Below are 9,990 nucleotides of genomic sequence, written 5' to 3'. Positions count from 1 at the left end.
TAGAAACTGGTTTTGTTTCTTTCTGGCAGAATGTTACTTTAGAAACTGGTTTTGTTTCTTTCTGGCAGAATGTTACTTTATAAATTGGTTTTGTTTCTTTCTGGTAGAATGTTACTTTAGAAACTGGTTTTGTTTCTTTCTGGCAGAATGTTACTTTAGAAACTGGGTTTGTTTCTTTCTGGCAGAATGTTACTTTATAAATTGGTTTTGTTTCTTTCTGGTAGAATGTTACTTTAGAAACTGGTTTTGTTTCTTTCTGGCAGAATGTTACTTTAGAAACTGGGTTTGTTTCTTTCTGGCAGAATGTTACTTTAGAAACTGGTTTTGTTTCTTTCTGGCAGAATGTTACTTTATAACTTGGTTTTGTTTCTTTCTGGCAGAATGTTACTTTAGAAACTGGGTTTGTTTCTTTCTGGCAGAATGTTACTTTAGAAATTGGTTTTGTTCCTTTCTGGCAGAATGTTACTTTAGAAACTGGGTTTGTTTCTTTCTGGCAGAATGTTACTTTAGAAATTGGTTTTGTTTCTTTCTGGCAGAATGTTACTTTCTTCTTTCGCCATTTCGGTTGATTCGTTCTCTCTCACATATCTCCTTTTTTTCGTTCTTTTGTTGATTTCATTTCTTATATTTCCTTCTCAAACCCAAACGGATTCCTTTCCTTCTTATCTTGTACCTATGCCCTTTCAACATCACCAACTACCAAGTCCTGGATCACTTTTGTTTGACCGAATTGTGGAATTTGACCGTCACCCTCATAATAAACTTTAAGTGGGACGCGATGTTTTCATTTTTGGCCTTAACAAGATGAGAAGAACTAATCTCTATACAATTGTATGTCATGCTAATCATTGAACCACTTTAGGGCACGTAAAATTCTTGTACACACATTTATATACATAGAGTAGGGTATTGTATTTTATTTGAATATAGTGGAGTGTGACACAATATTGATAGTTTAGTTCTATATTATGCACTATTTTGGTAAGTAGAGTATTAACACATGTTGTGCACAAATCATATTTCAGAATTTCGCGCAAGGATATAAAAGCACTATTTGGACTTAGTTTCCCTTAACTTTAAATTAACAAACTGGAATGAAGACAGGTAGTATCCACTTCTCACTACTGGGACACTCATATCTTACATAATAAGGCATTCGACTCGTATATCGAGGGTCGGGGTTTCGAATCCCAGTTACACCAAACCTGCTCGCCCTCTCAGCCGTGGGGGCATTATAATGTTACGGTCAAACCTACTATTCGTTGGTAAAATAGTAGCTTAAGAGTTGTCGGTGGTTGGTGATAAATATCTGCCTTCCCTCTAGCCTTACACTGCTAAATTAGGGACGGCTAGCGCAGATAGCCCTCGTGCAGCTTTGAGCGAAATTCAAAACAAACCAACAAACCAAACCAAATCTTACATAATAATGCGATTTGGCTGTTGCTCTTACACAATACGAATCAGATGAAGACAAAGATGAAATTCTTTTATAATTAGTAAGAAACGTCTAAGATTTAAAATTCAAATAACATTCAAGATGAATCAGAGTGAATCCGAGTGCAGATAACACGTTCAAACAGGTAGAGTGGATCTGAGTACAGATAACACATTCAAACAGGCAGAGTGGATCTGAGTGTGTAGATTAGTTTGAAGTATACAGAGATATTATGGTATGAATCAATAAAGCAGTATTTATTTTAACAGTCTGAATTATTTCTGTTATGTGTGGTGGAATGATTTGTCAGTAAGTACGTTTCTAGTTATTCAAAAAGCTTCGCAATTTGCTACCTGTTCTGCCCTCTATGGGAATCAAAAAGTGGTTTCTTGCATTATAAGTTCGCAGACTTACAATTGTACCACTAGGGGTATCCCCTTATTAAGTTCCAATATATTTCGAAAATATTAATATTATTTTTCTATCAGGTAATGAATGTTTTTTTCACAAATTGGCAAAAAGGAAACTGTTATTTAGATTAAATTATTATTTTGCTTACCACAATGAACATTTTTTGTTATTATGTTTGCTGACAAAAATAGAAAGAAACTGAAGAAAAGGAAAGGACACTGATATCAAACGAATATACATCATCATTCATCCTGATTGTATGTGTGAACTCGACGTCTTTTAGTCTCAAACCTACGAGTTGTGGTCTTTCTTTTATGTATAGTGTCTTGAGCATCTCGGTTCAACAACCAGCAATAATCAACCATGATGCTAATATTCCATTTTCCCTAATCTCTTGATGGAATCATTTTCCTTCTTCTGCACTGACAGCACCAACATTTCCAGAGAAATTGTTTATATCTGAGTGTCAGAAAATAACTTTCCAGCTCATATTACAGACCAATTCTTTGGTGTTATCAAACATGTTACTTATATTATTTTCTTAACTTGGGTTCTTGTTGTTTCTTAAAAGGTTATCAATAACATCTTCAATGATAACCCACGCTTCATTTATCACTTTTCTAAATGCCCTTTCTATCTGTTCATTCGAAATCACTTTCCTACTCTGAGGCTCAAGCAAAATTCCTCTTTTCGTTTCAATTCTGAAAAGGTTAGGAATTCTCCACATAGATACTTGAAAGAGTCTCTAAGGCCTTTACAAATTGCTTCATCAGGTGAAGTTTTGTATCAGGTGGAGATAATAAAACTTTTTTTGTGTCAATGATTTTGATCCTGGTATCAGGATGACTTTGTGTAACCATTGCTGATTTTGTGCTCTGCTGTCCTATTCACAGACACAAAAAAGAAAACTTTATATAACAAGACTGTTGACCCAACAACATACAAAGTCTCCACAAAGTATCCAACAGGTTATTGACCTTATTAAAAAGAAGTGGAAGATTTTCGTAGATTTCATTCAAATAAACCGAAATGAGGAACAGATGCTTATAGGAACAGAAGTAACCAGTGTAAAAACAACACCTTTTACACGTTTTCTGGATAATCAATGAATAACACCAGTCACTCGCTTCATAGAATGCAGCTTCTAGCATTAGTATTAATTTAGCAATATTGTTAACCTGTTAACCTTCTTATGAAAAGTTTAAAACTCTTTCTCAAGATTTCTGTACCAGTAAGATGATGTCCCTGGAGAAAGTGAGTTCTTGGCTCGAAATTTGGACACTAAGTATCTGAAGAATCCTTTAGGTGGTCCAAAACTCTCATCAAATCATTAAGTTATCCTTCTGTGAAAAGTTGTGGTTCACCGGACGTTTCATGTTGAAAACAATCCCTATTATTGTTTCTATTAACATCAGATTCAGGTGAAACTGTATCAACATTCTCTATTGGAGTAACTACAGGTACATCAGGTCTATGGGCAACAAGTCTTATAGCAGATTGAAGGCTCGGATAAGAAATTTGTTTTTCATTTTTCATGTTGTAGCCTTGCACATTATATGAGCAAAAATAGCAGTCATCTCCATGGTTTCTAGATGATCGATAAGTCTCTCAAGTCTATAGCATGCCTTAATAGTGAGCTGCTATTCGAAAAAATATTTAAATATTTTGTGTTATAACCTATACGTTGATCAATATAGTAGATATAAAGCACATTTAACAGACAAACCTTCGTAAGAAACCAAGAGAAATGGAGCTTTCATACAGTAGATAATACTTTATGGGTATTTTAATATTCGTGTATTCGTTCTTCGCTTAGGTTACTGAAATTATTCAACTCAGCTCGATCATATTTATTCATATCTTTGGTAATTTCTGTTCTGTGCCACATACACTGATAATAAACTGTTTTTAATAACGTGATTTAAAAGTTCTGAGAAATTGCTTATGTGAAGCTCAGTATTATCTAGACGTTATGCATATTAAACCAACGATAGCAATGTTTCAATACCAAGTGTTGGTTATAGTTAGCTGACTTTTGATTTTATCTATGCCTAATTACGAGCAACTTATATTTCGTAATAAAAATTAGTTTTGGAAACAGTGAAAACAATTATCTGTAAATCCAAGTGTCAAGGTTTAGTTTTTTATGGAATGTTAACTTGGGATTACTTACAGAAAGGAAATAATTATATGTAAGATGAAAATCGATTTTTGCTAATATTATTAATTGGTAAAATCTTAGAATTTTTGAAAATGACAGCCTTTAAACAAACTATTAAAGCTGCCAAAATTTCAGTTTGATTTGAATATTTTAGGTACAGTTAAATTGTTTCGGAGTTCACTGGAAAACAAGTGATACAGAATTCTCCAGATACGTTTAATTACAAGATTTCTTATGAACTTTTTATCAGAAATTAATAAAAGTACAGTTTTCTAACGCACGTTACTGTAAGTGGAAAGAAACCTTGGACTGCGTCGTGAACTTATTTATTTATTAATATTTACTTGATAAAAATTTTGTTTTTGAATTTCGCGCATAGCTACACAAGGGCTATCTGCGCTAGCCGTCCCCAATTTAGCATTATAAGACTACAGGGAAGGCAGATAGTTATCACTACTCTTGGACTACTCTTTTATCAACGAATAGTGGGATTGATTGTAACATTATAATAACCCCGCCTAAAATAACGAACATTTCTGGTGCGACTGGGAGTCGAACCAGTGACCCTCAAATTACGAGTCAAGTGCCTTAACCTTCTGGCCATGCCGGGCCTCTGATAAAGAAATTATGAAAATACAAAACAAAAAAAAAACGAATGATATAATTGTTATATTGTTATTGAAGATCTAAGTTACTAATTCCCTGTTGTAATTTTAAAATGTTTTCTAAATTATAAACGGTAACTGTTGTGATTTTTTCTTCCTTTACCAATTTGTGTTTTTGATTTAATTTGGTTTAGATAATTTCATATTGATGAGTTATGTGGTTAAATATTTATCATATCTTCATATTCCACGTATCGCTTACAGTCTCTAACTATGAAATATTTTTGGCTTAATGACGTTTTAAACCATTTCAGTCAACAGCGGCATTGCTTTTATCAGGTTGTAAGTGCCGCGAGCTGCATACTTGTCGATTTGTATTTAACTGTAGTTCTTTTGAACTTTACAGTAAAAATATTATTAAGTACCTGATATTAATGGGTTCCCATTTACGACATACTCAGTGCTCGGAATTATGGGACCATTTCGGTAATGTTTATGTAAACTTACAGAACACTGATAAGACTGTCTGAAAACATACAAAATATTTTTTAAAAACTGCATCACCAATAACTATACTATCTAACTTCGTTTAATGTATGTATATATATTTGTAATTTAAGATTGTTCTTCAGCTCTATAATATACTTTTAAAATATAAATTGTATCTCATTCTTATCAAAAGACAGCATGCTGATTCAAAGCTGTGCTGTAAGGCCTAAGCAATCTGTATCTAGCTATAAGTCTGGTCGATTTACATTTTTCTTAGTACGAAGACATACCTACCAAAGAAAGCTTGTAAGAAATTATTTGCTTTCACTTTGTTGTGCTATACTTGTGAGTACAAACTATAAAACAATGTTCATGTCCCTTTAGCTCACAGGAGGAAGACGATATGTTTCGGTAGTTGTATGATAGGAAAAGCTGTCTGTTGTTTTTATGTCATGTAAATTACCCTCCACTCGCACATTGAAGTCGAGCGAAACACTTAAGAAAATTACGTTTTTCCTTTGCTTAGTCAGCTGACTTAGCTTTGTCTATAAAATATAAAATACATCTATTCACAAAATGTACTCCAAAGGAAACCACTTTTCAATAAATCTTGTACAGTGAACAAATACGAACAAATAGGTGTTTCAAACATTTGTTGTTTTCCAAAATTTTTATGACTATAACTTGGAAACGTCCTTTCATGCACTTTTAACAAGATAAACCAGTGTAAGCGTTGTGAATAACACATAACACACCATGACAAACAGAAATAAATAAATAGAAGATATTGTCGTTAGATTTAGTACACAAATTGCTTTAAGTAAAATGTTTTGAATGTTTAATATATCGTGCTTGTTGCTACATCTAATCTTAAAGTAAATTCCAAAGTTTATGCATTAATAAACATTTCTTAAGCAATATTTACAAACCAAATAGAAAGAGAAATGTCTAGGAACGTCTGTGAGGGGATCAACTAATTTTAAAAAAGTTCTTTGAGGGAAACAAGTAATTTAAAAATCTTGATGAGGGGATCAACTAATTTTAAAGTAAAATACAAACTGTTTATTGTTAATAATCGTTGGTTACACTAGTAAGCTGGTCCAGTGGTATGTTTGTGGACTTATACTGCTGGAAACCGGGTTTGATACCCGTGATGGGCACAGCATGGATAGCCCTTTGTGTAGCTTTGTGCTTAATACAAAAACAAACAAACAAAGATATACTACTAATGTGCTTATTTTAGGTGACTAGATGCATGTTAGATATACTGGCCAATTTCCTGTGGCGCTAGTGCATTAGATCCGCGTATGACGTATTCATGACGTCATTTCTGCTCCCTAATAATGGAGGAAAAAAAGTTCTCCATGACAGGAAATGAAGGCGAGATGTGAAAATCATGAATCCTATTGCAAGTCTAGATGCATACAGGACAAAACTTTCGCGAAGTTAGGTGTTGCAAATCACGTAATAAAACGGTTTTTTTTTTCCAGTAACATATAAGTAAGTGTTCCATTATAGTATAATTTTAATATTAACTTTAAATAATAAAGTATAGGATTTGTAACTGTGATGTGAGTTATTTTGTCTTTTCAATTCTTCAAACCGATGTTTTTTCATGAAAATTACAAATGTATTTTGTTTAATCTTCTGTTTTCATTATTTCAAGATTTTATTTTCTGATGATGCTGTTTTCTCATACAATTTTTGTTGTACAGTGTTTAGTTTAATAGAAAATAGCTCCAACTCAGTTAAAAATAAAGCACAATACAATGGGCTGTGTTCTGCCAACCGCATATATCGAAAAACCGATTTTTAGCGTTTTAAGCCTACTTAACACTGAGTCACTGGGAGGGTTTAAAAGGTAGAATGGAACGCCTAGTGTTGTAAATCATACATTATCCATCATAGGTCCAAAGAAATAATAATTAAATTTAAATATTCTAAATATTTAAACATTTTCTGAAAAGATTAAGGTAGTAATTTTGAACGAAATAGAAAATAATTTGTATCTTAATCGCACAAGTAAATTAAACAAATGTTTTATTTGTCTAAAACAAGTTTTATGACGTTATCTATTGTACAAATTCACATCTGGTTGACGTACAACGTGCTCCACGCACTGGGAATGTGGCTCCACTGTAAGAACGTCGATCAATTCGCACTGTTTATTCACACAAGAGCTTGTAGTGGATGTTGTTGACTGAAATAAAAAAAAATATCCATTCTCTAGTAAGTCTAGTTTACGTTAATTAAACAAAGCTACTAAACATAGTTATCACACCATTTAAATATTCGTTTGAAATTTAAGTTAGGTTTTCGTTAAAAAGCCTTAACTTACAATTATGAAAATTCATTTACATGATTTAGTGAAATACAATGAATATTCAATCAGTTTTTTAGAGCGCTAGTTGATTACGTTAATAAGAAAACAAATTCGATATGTTTTACTGAATTAATACTTTAACTAATAAAAAAAACAAGTAGAAATAAACACACAATAAAAATATAATTTTAAGAGCCTGAAGAACCAGCCTGATGTCACTTATATTTAATATTACGACTTTCAACTTTTATCATGATTTTTAATTTAAATGTTGTTGATAAGTTAAACGTATCATGATAACTTTACATATAATAGTTTGATCTTTCTTATGACTCATATATAATCCAGTTTTATCACTAAATTAAAAAATAAGTAATCACTGATTTGTAACTAAACGTTTTGTAATCTAATGGTACGATCATGGTCTTCACATGAAATGTACGTATTTTTCTCTTTTTTTCGGTTAAATAACTTATTACGTGACGAGAGTTATCCACATTTTGTGTTAAATTTTGTTTTTTCATGCATTCGCAACGAAAAGCCCGTAAAGCCCTAAATCCTAAGTTGAATGAAATCAATGATGAAGCTCGACTTTAAAGATGTAATAGACCCGTAGTTTTATTGTAGGATAAAGTGATAAAAAAGTTAATTTTTCTTCGTACTATCTTTTTCTTTAACCATCAACAAACTGTTCTTGGACATACCAGGCCTCATCTTTAAAGATTATTGCACAATAAAGAACTGGAAGAGATGTACAAAACTAAAAATGGATTATGAAATAGAAACAATTTTAGAAATGTATTGGCGCTGGATTGTCTGAAGACATTATATCGTTCGAGTGCAGAATCTCTTTCAGACAAAATTTATCTAAAGCTTTATATTGAAAACTGAGTTTTCATGAAATTGATTTTTTTCCACATTTTGAATTTTATTAATGTTTCAATTGGGTATGCAAGAAAAACATTGTTTAGTTTTCAGCTCCGTAGCAATGCAATTGTACTATTGTTTCCATAGCTACTGAGGCTGGATTAGCTGCAGTATTCCCAATGTTAATTATTCATTAAATTTTACTTTTCTTCAGAGTTCTATTCTAATTGGTAATTAATAGATATCTATTATTAATTTCTTTTACAATTGTTTTGATGCGCTCAAACATCAGAGTTTTGAAATTTTGTCAGAAATACAGATATATTTTTCACACGTGTAAACAAATGTCAGTTTGTTCAAAGTATACTCTTTGGAACTGCGATCGGTGTTTTTAGTGTTTGTTTCTTTTTTAAATTTCGCGCAAAGCTACTCGAGGGCTATCTGCGTTAGCCTTCCCTAATTTAGCAGTGAAAGGCTAAAGGGAAGGCAACTAGTCATCACCACCCACCGATAACTCTTGGACTACTCTTTTACCAACGAATAGAGGGATTGAGCGTCACATTATAACGTCATTACGGTTGAAAGCGCGAGCATGTTTGGTGCGACCGGGATTCGAACCCACGACACTTGGATTACCAATCGAGTGCTTTAATCACCTGGCCATGCCAGACCTGTCTTTAGTACGCCAACCAAAATGTTATAAAAACCATTATTAAGACAGGTCGCCAGAAACTGGATATGAAGAAATACCTGACATCGCCATTTTATCACCAGTATATATATGCTGCTTTTCAGTTACCCAGAGCGTCCAAAGTCGAAAACCAGTGAACAGTTTTCAACCAAGATTTATTATTTGTATTCATAGTGAACTTTCTACAACAGGCATAGTGCCTACCTAATTCAAATAGTAGCTTTAAATTTATCATCATTTAACACTTCTTGACGATCTTTGACAACGTATCTTATTATTATTCTTAGGCAAATATGTAGGGTTGGATACCGAGCTTGAAATAACGAATTAAACAAGCCATCTGATTGGCTAATGATCACATAGCGCACTAAATCGTCTCAACTCTACATGAAAAATAAATCTTCAACATTACTGGCTTCCTCACTGGCAAAACCAACAGAGCCAGAAGTTCCAATCGTAAAATGTTACTCTGGTCTAAAACAATCATAAAAGTGGTATTATAAAGCCAACTAAAGGAATGGTTTTCTGAGGAAAGGCAAGGTTTTACTGTTTACCAATACTTTGATAGATAAAGTTGTAAAGCTAGTAACGCAAAGTCAAGACAGATTAGTCTGTTTAGTGATCAGTAGCCAGGTCAAGTGATGTGTCCAACCCAATCTATTTTGATACTTGTTAAAATGTGCTTTATGTAGATGTATGTGTCAAAATACCGTAAACCATACAGTTTTCCTTATTTTAATTTTTGAAAATTTATGGCAAATTTCACAGTTTTATTTCTTTTCAGCTTATTACTAACATAGGAACTCCTTTGTCTAAAAATATCTGTCTATCTATCTTGGATGTCAGCACCAAAGTCTTGTTCAAGTTTACTAAACATTTCTCTTTGAAAGATGTTACATCGGCTCCAATAAAGTTACCGAGAATTTTTTGTAAAAATAAACCTAGTTAAACCATTGAATGTTTCAGAATGTTTGTCTGATTTTACTTCCACACATAAACTTTTTTCCT

At 32.7% G+C, this 9,990-nt stretch overlaps 1 protein-coding gene across 1 annotated transcript in view; it reads right to left on the bottom strand.

Annotated features, from left to right (window-relative positions):
• Positions 1-7,124: 7,124 nt before the first annotated feature.
• LOC143231289 (uncharacterized) overlaps positions 7,125-9,990 on the bottom strand; it is a 265,572-nt gene continuing 262,706 nt past the window's right edge. Inside the window, exon 9 of the mRNA XM_076465839.1 lies at positions 7,125-7,301. The gene's annotated coding sequence lies outside the window, so the exon portion shown is untranslated. The remainder of the gene's footprint in view (positions 7,302-9,990) is intronic.

The sequence above is a fragment of the Tachypleus tridentatus genome, chromosome 11 (assembly GCF_004210375.1).
Source record: "Tachypleus tridentatus isolate NWPU-2018 chromosome 11, ASM421037v1, whole genome shotgun sequence".
NCBI classification, from domain to species: domain Eukaryota; kingdom Metazoa; phylum Arthropoda; class Merostomata; order Xiphosura; family Limulidae; genus Tachypleus; species Tachypleus tridentatus.
This window is presented reverse-complemented; position numbering and strand designations above follow the sequence as displayed.